General features: G+C 44.2%; 1 protein-coding gene across 1 annotated transcript in view; it reads left to right on the top strand.

The window, feature by feature from the left end:
* Positions 1-24,440, top strand: part of LOC119431674 (neuronal cell adhesion molecule-like) — a 137,004-nt gene that overhangs the window by 4,296 nt on the left and 108,268 nt on the right. The window lies entirely within an intron of this gene.

The raw sequence follows: 24,440 nt of genomic DNA, 5'->3' as shown, positions 1-24,440 counted from the left end.
AGTCTGCAAAGGAGTACGTTTATCTAGGTCAATTACTCACAGTGGACCCTGATCATGAGAAGTAAATTTACAGAAGAATAAAACCGAATTGGAGTGCATACGGCAGGCATTACCAAATCCTGACTGGGTGCTTACCACTATCGTTGAAAATAAAAGTATAAATCGTTGCATTATACTGGTGATAACATATGGGGCAGAAATTTGGAGGTTAACAAAGAATCTCGAGAACAAGTTAAGGACTGCACAAAGAGCGATGGAGCGAAAAATACTAGGCCTAACGTTCAGAGACAGGAAGAGAGCGGTGTGGATCAGAGAGCAAACGGGTCTAACCGATATTCTAGTTGACATTAAGCGAAAAAAAAAATGGAGCTGGTCAGGCCATGTAATGCGTGGGATGGATAACCGGTGGGCCATTAGAGTTACAGAGTGGATATCAACAGAAGGGAAGCGCAATCGAGGATGGCATAAAACTAGGTGGGGTGATGAAGTTAGGAAAATTGTCTAGGGGTAATTGGGGACATTGGTAATGGGAGCTGGTAAAGAGGCCTTCGTCCTGCAGTGGACATAAATGTCGGCTGACGATGATGACTGAGACTAGCGCGATCACTGTGATTTGTTCTGTGTTCTCTCGGACACAGTTCTTGCAGTGCTGTCGAACTTTCCTTTCTCTGCGAATTTTCTCTGCCGCTCCGTCGCCTGAAGCGTGGGAAGCGATACTTATGAACCCGAACCTGGAGGTTCAACTTCGGGCCATCAAAAGAGCCGAGGAGGTGGCTGTGAGGCATCACCTGGTACCCACCCCTCACTAAGCCAAATTAGCAAAATAAAGTTGTTTCCTCCTCCTCTGCGAATTTTCTCTGCAACAGAGACTATAGCAACGCCTCCGGGTAGCTCGAAGGCTTAAGGCGGTCTACCTGAGTATTGGAGCTCGCATCTATGGCATAGTGACGGGTCCTGTAGAGGGTATTCAAGAAACACTTGGAAATGATTGGTTGCTGAACCTGTTTACTATGACAGGAGGTGTATGGTAGCAGTGGTTTTGACGCGCAAGGACTTGTACTGCCAACATACATGGTCAGCTCTGTATTGCAATCTTATGTCTAAAAATCTATTTCATGGGTCATAGTCAGCGGCAAAAGACACGTTTTGATCGTAACCCGCGTTTACGCGGCTAGAGTGCTAAAGTCAACTGAATCACACTAAAGGATAATGAGAAAAACCATCAACGTACTCAAAAATTCTCTTCCTGCGGGTACTTGTAACAAAAAATGCTTAGTCAGAACCTCGTCAGCCTTGGCCATATAGAGGTCGGTTAATAGAGATCCGATGAACAAGACCGACCGATGGACAGTCCCTGATTTTGCATGAAAACCCCATCATTCCATTCAACTAACGTGGATGACTAGTACAGGCATAGATGGTCTAGCAAAGCCTTTACAATAACGCCCGCATTCTGCTGAAATTTTAGTTGCCGAAAACTCTCACTGCTTTCTCTTATGCCCTCAAGCAATTCATTATGGGGGAGGGGGTAATATAAATTGTTTATATCAATTGAAAACACTTTCACTTCGTGGCGCCCGCTACTTTTAAAGAATTCAATGACCTCGAGAGAACTTTTGATCAGGAACGCATCGTCGACACTCAGTAGCTTCAACTTGTCCTGCATATACAAACCCATTGCCTTTTGCAATGTGTTCTTTTCAGAAACAATAACCGGGAACAGGACATCAACTTTGTGTGTTTTGGCAGAAAAGAACATGTGAACGCCTATTTTTCCCCTGCTTTGAATTCGTTGCGCAAGTGCTTGCAAGTTGAGCTTGCTGCCCCTTTCTTTCGCCCTGATTTTCGCTAGGTCGACATCATTACATTTCTGGAAAACAGATTAAATGGCAACTTAGGCCTTTTCTAAAAACAAGCTTTCCGGAAAAACCAAGAAACCTCCCGGGGAGTCTACATTAGCCATTATGGGGACTGGCAGGCATATGCGAGAGTTAGCAGATTCCAAGGATTGATAATCAAAAACATAGTACATGGATGAGCTATTAGTGGTTCTAGATACAAGCGCGGCTTTGCACTTGTGAACGTTGAGCTCCACTAAATATTTATTCACCTGTAAGGTATGGCGCGGAAGGCAGATTGCTATAAGTTAATGTCGTCTTTGTTCATTAATTCTCTAGCAATAACGTAGTTGTCGGCAATGTGATAAACGTTAGAGGCTATCATGCTTGGGGAGGTCATTAATATAGTTGCGAACAAAAGAGGACCTAAGATGAAACCTTCTGAAATGGTGGAGGGAACTTCGCAGAAACGAGCATTGTGACCGTTAGCAGCAACAAAATGGGGTCTGTGAACGAGAAAACACTTATTCTATACTGAAAGGTTCCGCGAGATTTAATTGACCTAGCTTAAAAAGCGAATGTCTGGCTAATTTTATCAAATGCTTTCGAAAAGTTCTGGTAAATGCATTCTGGTATACAGTCGGCATGAAATGATTGATGAAGGATCCGGTGTAACTGATTGATGAAAGATAATAGAACTGGGTTTTGAAGTAACATGGTTTCCAAAAACAACGTTGCGCCGATTTGAAACAAATGAAATAGTGTCTAGAAAGATCGCAAGGTTAGAAAATAATTTTGGGGTCAGGCCATTCACAACAACTATACTGGTTAAAGAAATAGGCCGGCAGTTGGTAGGGCAGTTCATATTACCTGATCTGTGAAGTACAACGCCTTTGCCAACATTCCTTTGCCAAGAAAATGTAGTCGTGTCCAGAAAACATTTTTGTTATTATGATAGATCTGTAAGCATTAGCATTTTTAAATATCGTAGTGTTAATGCCATCGTCACCCGTAGAAGGACGTTCTTTTGGTGTTTGAGTTAGTCGAGCAACGCGAAGTGTTTATAATCAATTGGGGCATAAACCTTCCACGTAATGGGCGCACAGCTCGGCCGGGAAACTGGGAGGCGATGTGTAATCAGCCTCGTGGGAATAGAGGGCCTCAAGATTGTTTTCGTATGCGTCGTGCACCAGATCTCTACATACGTCGTATAGAGCCAACAAGACGCTGTGCAGCATAACTTTCCTCCAAAAAGCCTGGCGGAGTTCTTCCCGCAGTCTGGCCGTTACGACCCTCCACTCAGCCGTCTCCTGGCTACGCCCCTTTAAAATGACGCTAGAGAGAGCGCGCAGCCCTTTCGGCGTCGGGGCCGTGATGACGACAGGACATGGCAGCTGCTGCAGCAACGTTGCATCGCCGCGAGGGTCATCAAACGTCGTCCGCATTCCTATGTTCACCCGACTGGGCACGCACTCCAGGTCACGCAAGTGATGGACCCATGGGCTCAAACAGGTACTTGTGCTCGGCGGATCTCAGGATTTGCACTCATGGGGCAAGGAGTTTGTACGCATTCGAGGCCTATAGCAGCCCTCTTTGTTGAAGGCAAGCCATTAATTTCTTTTTTTCAGTTTCTTTATTTTTTCTTTCTTTACAACGTCGTGACTAATAACACCAATACCACATATTCTTCAAAGGAGGGTTGGGGGAAGAGCAACGGGGGGGACACATTTCAGGCATACGAGTGATCCATAAAAGAGACGGTTCCATATTGCTCATGGCCAGCCAGACCCATAATAATAGCTAGTGTTAATTAACGTCTTAAAATTGAGCCACCGTGGTAGCTGCAGGGGTTAAGACGTTGTGCTGCTGAGCACGAGGTCATGGGTTCGATCCCGGCCGCCGCAGCCGCATTCCGGTGGAGGTGAAATGCAAAACGCTCGTGTGCCGTGGTTTGAGTGTACGTTAAACACCAGGTGGTCAAATCGAAGGCAGAGTTTCCCACTACACCATGCCTCATAATCAGATGGTGGTTTTGGCACATAAAAGCACAGGGGCCAAATTCACAAAGCTTTTCGTTCTTAAGTGCTGTCTGCCCCTGGTGGGTTACTTTCGCTAATAATATGTCTGGCATCAGAATTGGCAGAAATTTCTTCTTACGAACAATTATAACGTATGAGCATTTTGTGAATACAGACCCATAATTTTGCGTATTCAAGTTGCAGAGAAAGCTGTGACAGACGCCTACTGAAGACTTACTGATTAACTTTGACCAGCCAGGATTCCCGAAAGGGTAGCTAAATATAAGTATACCGAAGTATTTTCGCAATATAGCCCACAGAAATGTTGCCACTGTGGCCGGTGATCATACCCGCGACTCCGTGCTGAGCAGCAGAACGCCATAGCCCCACTACGGTTGTTCAGAGCTATGGTGAAGACCTGCTATAAGGTCATTGTTTTCGCAAGCTTCACGATATGTTCAACGCGAGCTCTTGCATGCAGTGAGATCGATACAAAACTAGACAAAGTTTGGCGGTGCACTGAACTAGCGCGAACTATAGTACAGCCAATAGACGCAACATTATTGTACGAGAGAAAGTGACAGCCAGTTCGAAACGGCGAGGTTGGCGAAAAATGGGTGACGAAGACACCAGCGGAATGTTATTGTTCAAAGTGTAACTTACTTGTCATTAAATTAATATCGGCTGAATAATTATCGCCGAATTGAAGATAAATTCTTCTACTACAGGACTGTCAGTTTTGACATGAGCGAGCGTGAATTACACTTTCAGGTGCCTTTGTGGCGCAGAATAAAGGCAAGGAAACCGCAATAATTTATGCAACATTGGTCGTCAGAAGACAGTGGGGTTTCGCTTCGTGCGCACGACCCTCCTCTCTCGTGCTCTGGATAGCTGGCTATTGAATGATAATGCAAAGCGCTGACGACAACGGTCGTCTTTCGCGTGACATAACGAACTGATGGACAAAGAGTTTAGAGCGCTTAACATCTGCCCCAGGTGAAAATGCCGTGCAAATTCATTGGGAAATGTGTTACTTAAAACATGGATGAACATAAATACATTACGATGTTTTAAGATAATTTTCTAAAACTTCATCCAAATGCATTTTTCTAAGGACTTAATGGGAAGAAGAGGCATTTCTCGTACCTTAGGGAAGTCACTGTTTCATTTGTCAAAATTAAGAAACAAATGACTGAGTGTGATCTTAAGCTGCTGCAAGGAATAATTTGTCCTGAATTTTATAACGTAAATTAAATAATCTACTTCTGGACGCTTTAGATATATGATTCTTATCAGATGCAAATGAAGGTGCAGTTCTGTTGTACCTCATTACGCCCTTGGACTTCCACTACATTGCTGGGTAATCTAGGATGGCGGTTCATAACGCTGACGTAGACATAAAGCCAACATGGTGACTTAGTGACTATTCATTGAATTGGGTAGTGCAGCTGTTGTAAAATCCAGTGCCTGAAGAACCCCTGAGAATAAAATAATTGTTAAACATACGTGAATTGTGATTGAAGGTTGTCGGTGCTGTTTGGAGAAAGCCGTAGTGGTGGCTTGATGGCTATGACGCTATGCTGCTGAGTGTACGAAGATGGGGGTTCGATTCCCGACATCAGCAGTAGCATTCCCACGCGGGCGGAATCAAACAACGCTCGTGTTGCGTGCTTTGGGAGCGCGTTAAAGAGCCCCAGGTGGTGCGAATTAATCCGGAGGCTTCATCTCCACTGCTTATCATAGCCCCCTCTCCAAACTTAATATATAAAGTGTCGTCAATTAGTGTCTGTCTGTGACTCACTCTCAGTAATCTTAAAAGGATAGCTTTGTAGATCACCCCTATTTCGAAAGAATGTCTGCCAGCCCCACACTCCCACATTATATTATCGCGGAGAGCAGAGTTTGCTAACTGCCCAAACTTGATACCCAATTACTTCACAGTATGACGAGTTCGCTATTACGTGCTGAGTAGTTCTAAGAATTATCGGTTATCTGAGAGTGCTTTAGCGTTTTGAAGCTTGTTTACAGCATGTCGCAGTACTGTGCCAGCGTTATACGTGTGGATGTATTGACTCAACTTAAAAAAAAAAACATATGCATAAGGAAACGCAGACCCAGCAATTAGCATTGACATGATGGTACATTCGGCACAGATATATCTGCAGTGGCATTCTCTAATAAAGTGCTCGCAATGATGCATACCCAAAATTATTGGGACGGATGTGCCCAGGAGGACAACGCAATGGTGAGTGTAAAGCCACGTACACGACTGTTGTGTTACGTTGTAAGTAAGTTAGTGAAATCGCTAACAATGTTGACATCAGTTTTGCAAACTATGGCAGCAATTTCCCGACATACACTTGAAAATGCGTATTTTTTTCTTGACACATTTGAGACCTAAGGGGCAGCCGGCGCCTTCTGTAGGCATAAACATCTCGATTAAGTATCTAATAAAGAAAGAGTCTATAAGCTCATACCCATCAAGTGACTCTAAATCGGCGGGTTAATGTTTATGTTGTGTGCGCCAGTCCCACTACATCTTCTGTTCCGTTCCCCCGTGACGTCGTCCACGTTTAGAGACTCAAGCATTACCATTATATGTAGGTCCTTAGTGGCGCCGGGCCAGTGCTTCTGCCGCCAGGGGTCATACTACGTGCTACTCGAAGAAGATGATGTCGACCTTTGGATTAAGTGCATTGGACCTAAGCATAAGCGGCCAATGGGTGATCTGAGGACGACGACATGCTTTGCTGGATGTTAGCTGGCTTCCATGTTCGCCAGTGCTTGTTACCCCTTGTAAATACACCTTGTAAATAGTTTCCCTGCTGTGCTTCCACGTAACAATATATTATTCAGGTCGTATACATTCAAAAATAGCTATCTTATGCAAGATGTGGCTATGATTTGGCGTCGCCGCTGGTAATGACTAGTTGTCGAACGAATTGCTTTCATGAGTGACGAACGCCGAGCACCGGCCAAAAAGAAGACGCCATTACTGAAGAGAAATTTACGAATATCGGGTGCAGATACGCAGTTTTAGCGTGCAAAACTTACACGTTGTTAGGAAATGGTGAGCAGATCAATGTTCAATCTCATTAACACAACGTAACTATTTTGGACTAAATGACAATTTGGGAATCAAACTAGACCGCCATATGCCTCTTCTGCTATCGCTGCAAACCTAAAAAGAACCCATCCGCCTACGCATTCCTGCATATTTGATCATGCTTGTTGCGTTGTTCTCGCGTGGTTTTTGCTATGTACATTGATTCTAAGCTAGTATGAACTACTGTAGACTATTGCATTCATCGACAACGCTTTATCGCTTTCTTATCTGGCCTGATAAAGCGTTTGATTGCATCCTGTAATCATCTAGCTCCTAGTCCATGTAGTAAACGCTGGGAAATGCTTTCCGCAGGCTGACCAGGTTTAACTAAATAATATTGCTTCATCAGCACTTCTTGACTGCACTCCTTAGCGTACATCATGGTTCCTGCTTAGGATCGAAACACTTTTCTATGTGAGGTTTTACTGCTGCAGACACCTCGCAGATGAAAGAGGAATAGGAGATGAAAGGCGGGAATAGGTTAGCCAGGATTAATTCCCAGTTGGCCAGCCTGTACTGGAGAATGCGGCTTAAAGTTTTAGGCTCTCATTTGCATGGAAATATATTGGGTATGTGGTGACAGCTACCCGCCATGGTGGCTCAGTCACCTAAGGCGTTGCGCTGCTGAGCACGCGATCGCGGGATCGAATCCCGGCCGCTGCGGCCACATTTCGATGGAGTCGAAATGCAAAAACGCCCGTGGGCATTGCGTTGTAGTGCAGGTTAAAGAACCCCAGGTGGTCAAAATTAATCCGGAGCCCTCCACTACGGCGTGCCTCTTAATCATAACTGGTTTTGGCACGTAAAACCCCAGAAATAAGAAGTGGTGAAAGTTAAATTAACGGAATTCGAGGTGAAGACAAGGGACGAAAATATTCTGCCTTAGTCACTGGGAAAGAGAGTGGCTTTGTAGTTTGAGCCACACGTTGCATGTATCTATGTGCCTGGCGTAAGTTTCGATGGAGGCTTCTTGATTGGGTAGCTACCTAATATCTGGGTCACGTGGCAGACAGAAGTAAAGCTCATTGTGGGCAAAGAAGGGCGGCGCAGTTTGCATGTGAAAATTAGTTATCTGAGGAAAACTTTTTCGGCTATTATTAGCGAACGCGAAAATGTTACGAGAGTTGATGAGTGCAAGCTGCCTCTCCCGTTTCTTATAATGAATCGAGCACCCGTTCTAGCAACGTGATTGCAAATGTGCGATTGCATGACCCAGTAGCGTGCTGCCGCGACAATCCGAGCATTTGTAATACGAATTGCACCATCTGCTACCATCGCCGTACAATAGCCTGGGTAACGGCTAATGATTGAGCGGTGCGTGGCCGAGTGAATCAATCTGTTACATTAGAGTATAATGCACTTATGCGAAGTAGAAACTGCTAAAATACATCTGCTTAGGACAAACGTCAATTCCACTGAAACAGTGTAATATTTTTATCCCTAAGGCGGTCGTTTATGAGCGTGTTTCCGAACCTAACATAAGTCGAAGAGTTGGATCACTTGCCTCTAAATTAATTTTACCCCACGGGTTTCCCACAAGCCGAACAAAGAGTGAACGCTCGCAGGTCTTGACGTCGTTATCCATAGAAGCCATCACCATCATGAGCATCACTATCGTAATTACCATAAGCCTATTTTATGTCCACTTGCGACATAACTTGGGAGTCATGGCCTTGCTCAGAGATACCTATTACCCTTTCCTTGCATGTGCCGACTATATCCTATGCCTGCTTATTTCTGCGCACAGGCTAATTTTCTGCCGTTGCCTACTGTGTTAACCTTTCCTGAGCACCCACTCTGTTAGTCTAATACACCACATGTCGTCTGCTCTACGCGTTATATGACCAGCCTAATTTCATTTTTGATTCCTTATATCAACTGCAACATCAGTTGAGATTCGGCTGACAAGTCGAGAAACTTCGTTCATTTATGTGTAAGTTCCATATTTACGTTCAGCCACAGCACACGTATCCGCTACTGCTCAGACTCATTTCGACTCTGCCTCAGTGATAGTCCCGCTTCACATGTTTCAATTATAAAAAAAAAATGTGGAAAATATTAATCTAGAAAGGGGTCATAGCAAGGAGACACAATCTCTCCAATGCTATTGACACGTGTAATTGTTTATCTTTCACCGGTGACCGCTTTTTACGGGCTAACAGATGTTAAACGTTATCGCTCGGCGCAGGACGCGCCTGCATGTATCGGAAGTTTCTCAAACGTTATCGATGCTTCTACCCGTTTTCTGTTGTCATCGACGCTTATGTTATCTGATTGTATGAGTGACGCAAATTGTCTAGCACTTTCTGGAAGACCCGCAGGCACCAGGGATTACTCTGGAACCTTCGATGACTCATGTATAAAAGCCGACGCGTTTCGCCGCTGATCAGATTTCGACGAACGCCAACTGCGTTCACCGCTATCGTTGTGCTTCGAGTGCAACTTGCTTTTGTGGGCACAGGTTCGCCCAATAAAGTTCGTCTCGTCATTCACTGTTTTGCGACTGTTTTCTTCACCGTTACTACTACGTGACACTATTCACTGCAGGCTTAGAAGTACTCAAGCAATTAGACTAGGAAGGATTGGGAGTGTGGGTCAACGGCGAATATCTCAACAACCTTAAGCTTGCTGATAGCATTGTCCTGTTCAGCAACGCTAGGGACACACTGCTACAATTGATAGAGGACCTAAGTAAGAAGTAGAAGTGTAAGTAAACCGATGTAAGAAAATCGAAAGTGTAAGAAAAGCTAAAGTGCAAGAAAATCGAAGTGCGGTTGAAGAATCATATGGAGAAGACAAAGGTAATGTTTAATAGCCTGTAAAGCGAACAAGAATTCTTGATTGGCAGTTTGCCTCTAGAATTTGTGCATGGGTACGTTTATGTAGGTTAATTACTCACAGGGAACTCAGATAATAAGAAGGAAATTGACCGAAGAACGAAAATAGGTCGGAACGCATACGGCTTGCATTACCAAATGATGACCACGAGCTCACCGCTGTCGTTGAATAGAAAAGGGCATAGTCATTGCATTCTACCAGTCCTAACATATGAGGCAGAAACTTGGAGGTTAACAAACAAGCTTGAACAAGGTGATGTACGTTGAAGACATCTGACATGAACCAAGGGCCAGTGGTCGTTGCGTGAATAGGAGGCGGTGGGTGAGCCACGGGGCTTACTCGAGACTTGCAAGCACTGGATTAAGAGTATCCAGTACTTGCACTGCACTTCGTGCTGACGGAGTATGCAGCTTGCTTAACAGTATACGAAGGGTATTTACAAGGGACCGAAGCATCACAACCACTTGCCGGTCTACTTCGGGCAATTTATCGGGAGTCGGCATTCTCGACTCTACCGCGGTGCACTGTGCACTTTGATCTGACTGTGGTGCCGGCTGTGGCATCGGTTGTGGCTCCGCCTGTGGCTAGGCTGTGGCGTCGGCTGTGGCCATGACAAGATACGGACCGCTCAAACAAGTGATGGGACGAAAAATGTTAGTCATAACGGTTAAGAGACAGGAAGAGAGCGGTGGGGATCAGAGAGCAAGTGGGGGTAGTGGTAGTTGACATTAAGAGGAAAACTTGGAGCTTGGCAGGCCACGTAATTCGTAGGGCTGATAATGGGTGAACTATTAGAAATACAGAGTGGGCGCAAGGGGGAAGGAAGTGCGGTCGAGGAGGGCAGGAAATTGGGTGGGGTGATGAAATAAGGAAATTTGCAGGCACAACTTGAAACCAGCCAGGGGTAATTAGAGATCACTGGGAGAGGCCTTCGTCCTGGAGTAAACATAAATATACGCTGATGATGTTTTCAACATCCAAAGCACATCCAGAATTTTCACGCACTGTTGATTTTGAGCACCCGTTCGCTTAGTACTGTGAGCGCACTTTGGCATGTTTCCATAGAGGCATCTGTCTCCCCTCGTGGATACCACGACCGGCACCTTGTCCTCATTACTACATGTATATCTGCAGTCACTGCTCCGTACAAAGTGCATCAGTGTGCAAGATCGATGACTTGAACTGATTTTATCAGAAACCAGCTAGAATGTTTACCTTATGTGCTTCGTGTACGGTGCTGTGCAGTATTCTGACGTGCAGTTGAACGTGGGTTCACATGAGACTCGTAAATTTATGGAAACGTAGGTGCTGATCATTGTGGTGATGTTGACTGATTACCCTTGGCTTCTATTGACCCTTTTCGCGGCGATGCCCTGGGCGCGGCCATGTTTGATACGTGGTGACACATCCATTTCTTGCTCTCAACTGCCTCCATTGCCTCCTTGTTTACAATGGAAGTGTATGACGCCGGCGCAGCTTAGAAAACCTCTGTTTTGGGAGATAACGTAGACGGTAGCTGGGTGGACGACACCAAGCTTTTATCACAGCTTCAGAGAACATGCAAAACCGTTTTCGGAGCTGATTAAGCTATGTCCAAACGGCGCAAGCAGCGTATATGGTGCTTGTTCTAAAAGCGGGGCTAAATATGTATTCCAAGCTATCCAAGCTTTCAGATTATGAATTCAGTCAGGATTAGTGTGTTTTGCTCTTTGCTCTTATTTCGGCAAATATTTTGAAGCAGTGGCTTGTCAGTTTATGACTCAGTGAAGTTCCTCGGTGCGGCCACTATCTGATTATTTTCTGCTTAATCGCTGGCGGGTGTGCTCAGTTCCGATAGATTTGTTCTTGCTGCGCACAAGGCTTTAAACGTAGCTGTTTTGTACATTGAAATACCTTGTAGAAAATATATATTACAGCTAGTAACTCGCATACTGTTGTGGACCATCACGAAACATTCAGCTTCGACCATTCGTGCGCCATAGGTCTAGTCCTTCATTTATTGTGCTATACAGTGCGCATATATTCAAGTGCGTGCCCATTCACTTATTCTTGATACGTCGGCGATAGAGTGGCCGTAAGTTTTCGTGCCATTTGGGATAGATGTGTATAGATAACGTGCGCGAAACTTACTATGACAGGAAGCGGCGCTACTCCCTTTGTCGTTGTTTAACAAGTGTATACTCACTCTTTCCGACGTTCTGGGGATGAAGCCCTTTCTTTTGAAGGTTAGCGATACAAGGCTGGCGGATTAGCAAATTTCTGTATCCTCGAGGAAAGCCGCACATCACGAAGTGCCGGTAACACGTTCGGACAGTTGCAGCAGCGGTCCGCAAACTTGGCCACACATATTCATTCTATTCCTTAACATGTCAGTCACTATTTTCTTGCAGTCAACTACTGCACACGTCTTCAATCCACATGATTCAATCTAGCATGATGGGAGCACAGTGCGTTAGCGAAAACTCAGCTTGCATTTCCGACAGCTGATCGCACAGAAGCACGGTAGAAGCGGTAATGGTTTCGTATTCGTACGTGGTCGCTGAGGAGACGTATGGCGCGCCGCCGTGAGCGCCATCTCGTTTCTCTAAAACAAAGTGCTCCGCGAAAAGGGTGAATAAGGTGCCACTTGGGCATGGCAGACAGCGTAGCTGGGGGCTCCAGGACCTGCCGTCAGCAACCTATGATTTATTACCGATCTCTAAAATTGAAGTGTACGAGCCTTTGTGCATTTTTCCTCTGTCGGAATGCGGCCGCTTGAACTTGCAAAACAAACTCTTGACCTCGTGCGAGACATTATCATGTTTTATTATCTGAGGAGAAGCCAAGAACAGAGAGAGAGAAAGGTAAAGGAAAGACAGGGAGGTTAACCAAAAGTTATCTCCGGTTAACCTTAACGCTTAAGCCGTCAACGCTTAAGTGCAGCAAGCGAAGCACTGGTCATAGCCGCCTGCAGAATCAGGCCGCTTTTCGCTGAGTACAGGATCAGATCCCAAGAACCAAGAAGAAGCGGTGAATGCGGATACGACGTCAAAGTGTGATAGGCAGCGAAACTAGCATATACGCATGTTACGCATTGAAGCTTTCTATCCTAATTTTTGGAATGTCGGTAGCCACCGCTTCTTTGGGCATTTCTTCTTTAGGGCTGCTTTATTATCTCACAGTGCCCTCGACAGGGATCCTATGAGAACGGAAGCACGCGTTTCGTTGTCAGTCTTGCACTCGACGACATCGTCGACCAGCACCTTAGATGGTACCGACAGCATGCCGACATAACTGATATTGAGCCTATATGCGCGGCATTAGAACCACACCTGCAAACATGTCCATCGTGCTCACGTACTATACAGATGAACATACGGGTGCTGGTCACCTTGCCTTGAGGCCATATAAACTATTTATTATGCACCTTTTTATCTTTTTTTTGTCAATTCCATAGTTAGTATCGCAATAAAGACATGTAGTCGCTTTGTAATAAGGTGGGGATGGAGGTGCATCCTGGCAGGCCTGGCCGGCAGTTATTCCGCCTCAGCCTCTGTTTCTGCGCTAAATATGTTACCATGTGCCCGTCAGTCCTGCTTCTCGCAGAAATGTGAGAAGAATGCTTGACACTTCCACGGCAATTCTTTTGACAGCGGTGCGGTGAACGGGTGAGCGCGGTTGCTCTTGTCGGCGCTGTTGCAGACCCCCGGAAAAGGAACCTGTCGAATAATGCTGTGTAGTGATTTGCCATTAGAATATAGGCTCGACTACATATGCATGATGTGCGATCATACCATCAGTTGACCGCGCTTCGTTCATTTCTTGTAGTTTATTCCAAGCTTGGCTTTCTCCTCACTGCCATATGAAGCTGTAAGTTAAATGCTCTGCAGCTTCGGTTGCACCTTTATCTCAGCGTAAGAACTTTTGGCTAAGAAATTGCTTACGAACAGCGCAGCTTACTGAATTCCACCCCTGCTCACTTAATAAAAATGCTGCTGCGGTGAACTTCGTACGCCGTAGGATATACCGGGTGTTTGTACGAAAATTTTAGTATTATTAAAAAAATAGCCGTTTTGAAATAAAAGACCGTTCCTTCGGAGCCATACCCTCAGTGATGGCGACCATTGGGTGACGGGTGATACGTGGTAATTAGTCGCTAATTACCAAAAATGAATTTTCCATTTACTTTCAGCGGGCTCATCGTAATCGGGAAATTTATTTCAATTTCCCGATTACGATCCGGGCAAGTCATATCAACTTTTGAATCTAGAAAAATGCCATTACCCGGGGAACTCTCCGGGCAAGTCATATCAACTTTTGAATCTAGAAAAATGCGATTACCCGAGGAACTCAAAATCAGAAAAGTATAGTGATGTTCTATGCACCTTGCACAAATAAATTTACCTTCATTTCTTCCTTCAAAAGTTGCAAATGTGTGGTTCGTTTCCAATTACCATGATATATAGCAAGCAAAGTGAATGTCTGTATGGGCTTCAGTGAACTTCGCTGTGCGGCCATTTTTTTATGACAGGAATCTAAAGGAGATGCACCTTCTTCTCCTTGTCTGATAATATTCGCTGATTGTATATATAATTATATATATAATCAGCGAATCAGCGCCGTGATTTTGATGTATATATATATATATATATATATAATAAATGAATGCTCTATACATACATAAATGACATGTATAACAGAAATAACCAAGTTTCAGACTTACCACACATAATGATCGTTATCATGTAGTACGCTGTGGCAGAAGAGCGTCTTCCTGGCCGATGACTCTATCTCAGTGTCACTCAAGCCCCCTCTTTGTCTCCTGTTCTTCAGAGATAATGCGGTACTTGTCAATACATCATTTCCTTTTATTTGGCCCTTGTGGAGCCGTCAACGCTTAAGTGCAGCAAGCGAAGCAGTGGTCATAGCCGCCTGCAGAATCAGGCCGCTTTTCGCTGAGTACAGGATCAAATCCCAAAAGAGCCCCGTTTAATCTTGTTGGTGCGGGCGGATTTCAGCCCACGAAAGGAGTGTGCGTGCCGTGGCCAATCGACGGGACAACGAAGAATCGGTGCGCGCGCTCGCCAGAGCCGAGCTCGTTACGTTCCTCGGCGTGACCTAATTGAAGTTACGCGAATCGGTCGGGGGCCGTGGACCATGCCGTGATCATTGGAAGTAGAATCGCTCAAAGACAGTTCAAGAAGGTGAAACCGAGGGTTAAAGGAGCACTTACTTGATGAACTCTGATCGATCGCCAGATGCCGCCGATGGTCCCCCTCACCTAGATTCTCTTACCCATCCACCCTCTTTACCTTTTTCTCGCCTCTCCAAAACCCGCGCAACTTTTTTAGGACAGCGGAAAACGCATGCGCGTCACGCTGGTCCTTTCTGCTGTCGGATCGCCCAACTTTCCAACTTTAACTCCGCGGTCGAAATGTTAGAACGGTGGCGGAGGGGAATGCACTCGATGCCCAAGTTTTCCGATGGTATCGCGTTACGTTTCTTCACTCTTGCTTTCGTTCTGGTTTCCTCCAGAAGACCGAATTTCGTGGCGCATGCTGTACTGGGCAATTTTATTCCGAAAAGCCGGCCACCCGCCAGCCTGGGCCTCTGAACCCATGGAGCAGAACGCGATCAATGCTCGATGGCCAAGGATGCACCGCCCGTGTGCGAGCGTCGCTGCGCGGAGGTTCACCTGTGCTCGCGGCACAGCGTTGCACAGATGCTGGATTCGATCACATGCATCGCATTTCGCGCGCTGGTACTTACCTTTTTTTTTCTTTTTGTTTGAACAGTGATTTCCGTCGGTGAGCTTTTGTGTGGACCCCCTATCCTCTTCGCTTTCTTTCCTTCATTTCCAAAGAAAGCGCGAAGCGCATACGTCTTGTTCCACGGCTTTCTTTCGAACGTGACAGTAACAATGATTCTCTTGAACACTGGCCTGTACAGTTCTCACTTCTGTATGCAGCGCAGAACGCATTTCTGTGCTTGATACTTGCCCACTGTAAAATATGGACTGAACCCAAATCTATGCTTTAGATTACCAGTCAGATGACAACGAATAAAGGCGATTAAAAGTGCGAGCGAGACACTAAACTGCTATTTCACCACAAGATCGTTTACAAAATTCTTGAAATTACATCATAGAAAAGCTGTAGCAGGAGCCTCCCAGCAGTTTAGGTGTCTTCCCATTGTGTGGGAACGACCAGGAGATGTACAGCACTAAGCTCTCCGCGCTATTGTATTTACAAAGCAATATTCTCGATCATTTAATGTATTATGTTACTCATATTACAGACTGCGATTACGTAACCCTCAGTATATATCTCACATACGTTGTTAAAATCCAGATTGCAGCCATTCGGAAAGCACAATCGATGTATAATTTTACGTTTCCATTTGTACAGTGATCCATGTGCGAAGCTCCTTCTCATTACAGTAGCATCCATGATACGTATAGACATTCACGAATTTCCCTCATGGCTAACCTGCGTTTTGCCGATCATAAGCGACCACAGATATACGCGTTCTCGCTTCGATTCACCTCTTGCAATGCGGAAGTGATTGAAGTATATTTTGTACGGTGGCGTAGCTCTCGGTATTCTACTCGTACGTCGGTTCTCGACATTTAACCGATGTCTTCTGCAAGTGTTCAAAAGGGTGGTGGTGCTGTCAGAATAAGCGAATCGTAAGGGAAAATTGCTATTCGTGCAGATAACAGCAGTTGCACTAGCTTGAGGGGTGGCGCGAAATTGCTGCTAAGTAACACCATAAGTGAGAGACTGTAAAGGAATACGGTGATGATAATTGAGTTATGATATCCATGATAAATATTTCTTACATATTCTACATATTCTTACATATTCTTACTAAAAATATGGTCATGTTCCAATAATTTAGGTATAAACACAAGTAAAACAAAGGCGGTACTATTCAGACCAAACAACAAACCGGCAAACGATAATTTACATCTTGTGTACGGTGATGCCGAAATAGGGTTAGTAAATCATATAAAAATTGTAGGAGTTACATTTTCAAGTAATATGCTTTGGAACGAACATATCAACAGCGTGTTGGAACAGTTATCGCGCGTTGTGGGCATGGTACACCGTTGCAAAACAGTGTTACCATATAATGTAAAGCTTTTACTATATAAATCACTTTTTTATTCACACCTTACCTATTGTTTTTTGGTATGGGGCACTACAACTTACACAAACCTACAAAAGTTATACTTGATGCAGAAGAAATACATAAGAATACTTTCCAATTTGCCGTATGATTCCCACACGTGCGGCTTGTTTGAGCAGGCTGGAATATTACCCGTTCATAACCTGTATGCATTTAAATTGACTGTAGCAATCAGACGCGAAATCAAAGAAAATAGACATTTTTTACATGACCTTTCCAACCTACAGCAAAACGTTACATCGCTTGACACACGAAGTAAAGACACATGGAAAGTAAAAACACCCAGAACAAATTACTCAGAAGGTAAACTATCGTACATTCTTCCCAAACTACTTAATAAATATGTGAAAGCCTGTGTTGATCCCTACAAGTGTACACTGCCTAAACTACGTGAGCCACATATGTTAGGAATCTAAGTTGCGTTACTGCTATGTATGTCTTTTTTTGTTTGACTAAAGTGTGCTATGCTTTTTTTTTTTAACACATGCCACTGCTGTATGTACTACACAAAGGTAGCTGCGGGCTCTTGTCAAGCTGCCTCGACAAAGAGCAGCTTTTACCCGCAGCTTTCCAGTCAGTGAACTGATGAAAATAAAGATTATTATTATTACATCGAAAAGAAATTTGGACAGCTTAGCTCTGATGTTCACAATATTAAAACCGTAGTCACTGCGACTTTGTGGTAACATTCAGCTGTTCTAAATTAAGTACACTTCAAAATTTTTGTGATAATGGGCACAAAAACGGGTATTAGTGTTTAAAGGAAGGAAAAAATCAGGCCTGACCGCTTCTTATGAGTTGTGAATGCGAAATCATTTATGTCCAATTGAACGCCGCTGAGCGGTTCTTCGAGTTATGAACTCCTCACGGGCAAGCGAGCGCGTTGAAACGCTTGGTCAACGCCTCCTACGCGTAGATGATCCGTGACGTCATGCTACCATGAAATCTAATGGGGACGCTCCCACGTAAGTCGCGGTGATTTTGATGTCACCGCTTTCGTCACGCCTTGCTCGGCAATGGAAATTTCGGTCTAAGTAGTATGACATCATAAAGCAGAGTGCACAGGCCTGCCATCTATGAGGCGTTGGTTTAATCCGGTGGGTAACACTCGGCGTCTGAGCGTGGGGTCGTAAGTTCGAAACTCACTACCGCTAACGTTTTTCCGTTTGAATTTATTCGCATTTATGACGGTGTTTAAATGCGCTACTCAACTGAACGCTCATGCCCACTCCTTGGAAACATGTTCAAACTTGTGTTCCATGCTATCGCCTGATCCTCTGAGCCGCCATGGTTGCTTATTGGCATTGCGCTGCTAAGCACGAGATAGCGGGATCAAATCCAGGCCGCGGCGACTGCATTTGCAAGGGGGCAAAATGCAAAAATGGCCGTGCATTGGGTGTACGAACAGCCACACTTGATTAAAATTAATCCGGAGTCCTCCGCTACGACATACCTCATAGTCATATCGTGGTTTTGGCGTATAAAACTGCACAATTTAAATTAACTATGACGCATCCTGGTAAGATGATGTAATGATGAATGTAAAGTGATAACGTCGAAGTTTTCAGAACGTATCTTATAAAATTTGGCATCAATACGGATGCCTGTGGACTAACGGAAACATTGAACCATGTGTTGTGGGAGTGTGAAGCCATCGGCTCCGCCTTCAGCGAGGATAGGTGGGCTGCGTTTTTGGGCAGCCCCGAACTCAACGACCAAACCCTGGCCGTCCAGAGTGCCCGGCGATCGGGCCGTCAAGCTCGGCTTGGTGGTCTCATACATGGGACTAGCCGGGTGACACGGGGTCTCCCCTGCGTCTTCTCTAGACCTAAATAAAATTATTTCACTCACTCATCAAAAAGGATATCAAGTTATTATGAGGAAATTGGTTTGGGATCATTGTCGAGAAACTTCATAGATATGATTCTTATTGTGACTGCTGGACCATCTAACATACGTATGGGTATGGGCACCTAAAGGAATCGCTTTGTTGCTGCTCTAAATAGTCAAAAGAATGGCGCTGATTTTTGTAAAGAAAGCTTCAGTACCTTCATTAGTCTAGACTCAACAGTATATTTAGATACGCTATTACTCGTTTTGCTTATTATTTACCTAAATGGCCAAAGCAGATTGACAGTACGCTGGAAAATATCTAGAAACTTGCCGCGCGTTCGCATTCAATCTTTGTATTTATTTTTTTAACGCTGGCTTTTTAGCTCGGAGTCTTTGAATTTACGTTCATTGCTTAATATTCGGTACTCTTGCAGGTAAGAACTTAAAGCTGTATATGTGACCCCACAACTGCTGCGATGAAGATGAAAAAAAAAAGGAAAACGAGCATGGTTTGTAGCAAACCGCTTGTCTTCCAGAATGGAACAGACATGTAATGTTTATAAGTAAAATGAATTTTCATAGCGTAGAAGAAACTCTGCTTTCTATATTAATATTGAGTAAGCCGTGAACAATAAAAAACAATGCAACCAATCAAATGCACAACCATCCATAGTTATGGGGGTTGTCAGTTGTCAATAAATCGAAGAAGGTTTGCTCAAAGAAGTCATTCATCGCATTTTGAATTTTACTTTCAGCTTCGGTGGACTTTTTATTGTTCGTCATTCAGTAACTGGACATGCTTATTACTTTTGGTTGTCGGTATGCCTCTGCCAGCAACTTCCCTGATCTCATCACACCACCTATTGGTTCACTGTCCTCGACTGCGTACCCCTTTTGTTGGCAACCATTATGCTGCTCTAACAGACCACCGGTTATCTGCTCTAAGTTTTACATGACCTGCCCAACACCACATCTTTCTCCTATATAGTCTCAACTGATTACCAGCCACCCGCGTTTCCTCTATAAGCCGCACTGTTGTAATCCTGTCTCTTTGCATCACTACCTACAATCTTTCGTTCCTTTGCTCACTGTCCCGTTCATAGTTTCTTCTCAACTTCCCTTATTAATGCGAAAGCATCATGACTCGTGAGGCAGGAAATCCGGCGTAGTCAGCGTTGGCGTGATCACGATGGTCCAAAAAGTCAAGTGAGCCCAATCGAGGTAGTTGATGATTAAGGCACAGTGAATAAATGTCAATTAAGGCGAAGTTAATTAAGACAGGTTTAATTACGATATAGTTCAATGCGGCACTCGAACCTACGACATATGGTGTTTTTAGGTGTAAGGTAATTAAGATAGAGTTAATTAATGAACTCGAACCCTCGACCTTTGGTGGGAGTCGAACCCTCGACATTTGGTGGTCTCAATGCTTTCGCATTCATGCACGTAAGGATAACAAAGTGCCCCTCGAATTTTCTCTTCCGATTTTATTCCCAATATATTTAGCACTAAATAATGGTAAGGCTGCAGTTCGCGACATAACAGTGCCAGCTATAATGCCCTAAAACCCATCTTAATTCGTATGTAATTCCCTTCCAATGTAAATTATATTTCACAGATGTAAAAAAAGTTATTGGGTGAAAAGAATGCATGTCGAAGATGTGTTTTAGACCCCTAAGAAACTGTCACGACTGTAAAAGCACAGTTACTGTGATGATAAAACGAGCAATGTCACTACAATATTCACAATCGCGGCTTTGTGCTGTGCGAAAGAAATGTGGTGTACCTGCTCAGTCTGTGCTCTGGCCGTCAATGCATTGGACCAACGGGAGGCTGTTTAAACGGCAAAGTTAGGGTGTGCTGCAATGGTATATTGGCGATGGGACAACATTGTACCTTAGTGCGCACTGTAAGTGGTGCGATTGCGAATCACTCTTGCAGGGTTGTAAAGTCATAGCAAAGAATATCAATTAGACAACGCGCGAGATGATAGATGCAGCAAGAAATGCGAAAAAATGCATTAGTGCGAATTCTACTGAGACGTTTCAAATGGATCGCAAGTACTTCAACTGATACACGGACGCAGGTTTTACGCATAGCCGGCATTGGGGTGTTTGGAATATGGGTTGGTTTTTACCCATTGCGTCAAAAGTACATAAACTTTCACCTTTCACTCCTTTTATTGTGAAATATGATTACTACACGGGCCCATGACATTTGCGAAGAAGATACCGCCGTACCGCTTTTTGTTGAAGGTACAAAAATGTTTGTTGGAAGTAGCGCTCCCTTCGTGTCTTTCTGTCTCTTCTTTCGTATTTCAGTCCTTTGTGTACTTGTGCGCGAGTCAGCTACGATGGATCACCTCGTCACCCCATCGTTCATTTTGTCAATCTGACAGTGAACACTGCGGCGCAACCGTCGAGCTGGCAAAAACTTGAGCACTTGTGCAGTTTTTTTTTTTTCATTTGCAGAACGCAGAACGACCCAACGAACTAAAAATTGTGCCGCCGTTTGTACATTCGCGGCGTTTATGGAAAGGCCATGGCACCTTACAATGTATCAATCAATGGGCAAACAATGCCGTATGAAAGGACACACACAACATTTTAGGTTCATTATTTAGATGGAACTATCACGGAGTCGCCGTGTTTCATACACGAAAAAGCGGTATTAAGGTATCTGTCTGTATTTCAAGTTTTTTACTACAAGAAAAAAATGTAGAGTAGGTCAGTGATTGTTATGCTGCAATTATAAAATAATTTTTTTTTCAAACTTCTGCACTACAACTAACCAGTGCACGTGCAACAAGGCTACGCACGGGCCAAAGCCCTCATGCTCAAGCCCTTTGGATTTGTCATGGTGTTAAATATCGTCAGTGGCGTTAAATATTGTAAGTGCCCCCCCCCCCCCTTCTCCCCTGACTACCGCAGCATAAACCCTATTCCTGTTAAAACGTTAAGAGTCCACGTAAGCTACCTAGCACGCATTCCTTTCCACCATCTAGCGTGATTTTTTGTCTCCAACTCAAGTGTAACATTCCCCCTCTTCTATAATAGCCTTAGCGAGACTGAAGTATATATAAGTAATAACTAAAGAGCAGCAACCTTCCTAATAAAATAAATTGATAGCTCAAACTATGACCTTGCATTAATTGCAAATATGAAAACGTAGTCAAAAATCTTTTATCCATTTCACCATGTTTATTTCTTCGTATGTATTTCGTGCCTTATCCCGTTCATCTGCATATAAATTTACCACTTTGCTTTCCGATTATCGTCTTAGAAATTGACTCCCTCCGAAAGACTGACCAACAGGTATGTCGAAACACTTCACTTCCGGTACCACATGAGCGATTGGAAGACGCGTATAGGGAAAGGCCAGTGCTGTGCAGGTAAGTGTTTATCGGCTTGTCCATACCGGCTACAGCACAAAAAGGCAGCATAAGTGCAGGAATGTGAATAAAATTGAAGGAGGCTTGCAGTCACATTACGTTTTAGAACGGACAATCTACACCGCTTTGCATGCGACAATTCAAGCAGTGTAACTCTTTTCCGAATCGTGTGGTGGGTCTTCATTCACTGATTACCGTTCCATTACCAATTTTGATCACGGTTCTGAATACCTCTTCTCGCCATATTACGTTATCTTCTGCGATTTCTCGTAGTTGCTTAATAATTTTCGTTTGCTTTGTTGCTTTTAGCTTCATCTGCAGCATTAGCCTCTACTTGGAGCAAATGCATCAGCTCGCTATCGTCACGCAGTAACTATTTCTTTATAGCATCTATTAATGGGAATGCGTTTTCCCACTGCGCGAGAAGTCTACTGTTAACCTCGGTACTATTATATCTCACGGATCATATTTCACCATCCGCCCTCAAAATAGAAGTGGTGCCAAGTGGCATGCACACATACACACCCTTCACGACATGTTAATTTCACCACAGTCCACCATCTTTCGAATGTCGTATGGCTCTACCTACACTCTTTGCTGTCTTTTTTATACCGTAAGAATATGCACAGCGTCGACATAATCGCAGCAGCATTGATAACGTTGTTGCCCTTAATAACTACGTCAAGCAAAACAGACCTTTACCAATGTTATAATAGTCGTATTCCAGGACATCAAAGGAGCGTACAATAATGTGGCTCATGAGTCAATTCGGGCAGCAGTGACGTACACTAGTATTAATGGCTGCATGTACGCCTGGATTTGTGATTGCCTCACTTACAAACCTCTTTACATTAGAACTAAAGGACGGGGTACTACATTGTGCCAGGAGACGCGTGGAGCACCGCGAGGTGTAGTTTTAAGCCGAACACTATTTAACATCTGTCTAATTGGTTTGTATGAATGTGTGCCGCCCTTCGTGCACATTTTTCTTTATGCAGACGACATTTGCTACTGAAGCTATGGATGCAACATGCTTGCCTTGCGTGCAAGGCTTCAGAAAGCCATCATCTGCATCAAAAAGTTCCGGTGTAGTCGAGGGCTCGAAAGGTCACCAGAAAAGTGTGTTGCAATAGCATTTAGGAAGAGAGACATCCAACGCTATGACCTCAAAGTAGAAGGCGGATGGAATGAACATACCTTATGTTTTCAGTCACAAATTCCCGGCCATGATTTTGTACAGACAGCTGACATTTCCTTTCATTTCATTTATTATCACGTTGAAGGCCCGAAGGCATTACACAAGGGGGGGGGGGGGGGGAGCAATAAAAACATGTGTAAAAGTGGTTACGTATAAAACAACAACAAAAAGAAACATTGCTGATTTTGCATGACTTTAAGCAATCAAACAAAAATTACGAATTTAAAGAAGCAACACGGCAATACGTTCACGATCAAAAAAACACACTAGGTGGAAGGGTCGACAAGGGTAGACTATTACGAGTGGTTTATGATGGGTTCATGAACGATGTACACTGGGAACAGAAAGTTATTCAAAGTGATTTGTTAGGTATTCACGAAATTTTTTGCGGTCAGTACAGGTAACGTTGTGGTCAGGGAGCACATTCCAATAAACGATTGCATCAGGAAAGAAGGAAGTGGTCATGGCAGATGAGCGGCCAGGTTAACGTGCTATGGCAGAGCTGTGACTTATGCGAGAGGAAGTTCGCAATGGTGGTTTAAGAAGGTGGTGCCCTGAGCATGGATTGTAAAAGAAGGAGTGCAGCAAACAAAGACGAGATATGATGCGGCGTGACTTCAGTGTTGCCAGACCTATTGTTTGCTTCAAGGATGTGACACTAGTGTACCGTGAATAATGTGAAGTAATGATATGGGTTGCACGGTTTTGAACGGATTCCAATGATGCGGCTAGGTAATCTTGAGATGGATGCCAGACAGCGGATGCCAGATATGATCGTCAAATGTACGATATCTAAAGAAGCTTGACTAATTTACTTAGATCTTCGGCATCTTTTCCAACAATGCTGGAGGGTGCTCTGTTGAATGCCTCCTTAGAATGTACAAAGCGCTTTGTGAAGGACTCCTACGACATAGCCTTCCTGCCTTGTAAGGCCTTTCGGGAACAAATATGAGAATCTTGGAAACAATGCAAGCGGGAATATTACGGATATGTCTTGGGCTTCTGAGGAATAGATCGACAACGGGAACTCAAGCAGAAGGAAGACGCC

This window comes from Dermacentor silvarum, chromosome 1, assembly GCF_013339745.2.
Source record: "Dermacentor silvarum isolate Dsil-2018 chromosome 1, BIME_Dsil_1.4, whole genome shotgun sequence".
NCBI lineage: Eukaryota > Metazoa > Arthropoda > Arachnida > Ixodida > Ixodidae > Dermacentor > Dermacentor silvarum.
The sequence above is the reverse complement of the archived record's forward strand: the minus strand, read 5'-3'. Positions and strand labels throughout refer to the sequence as shown.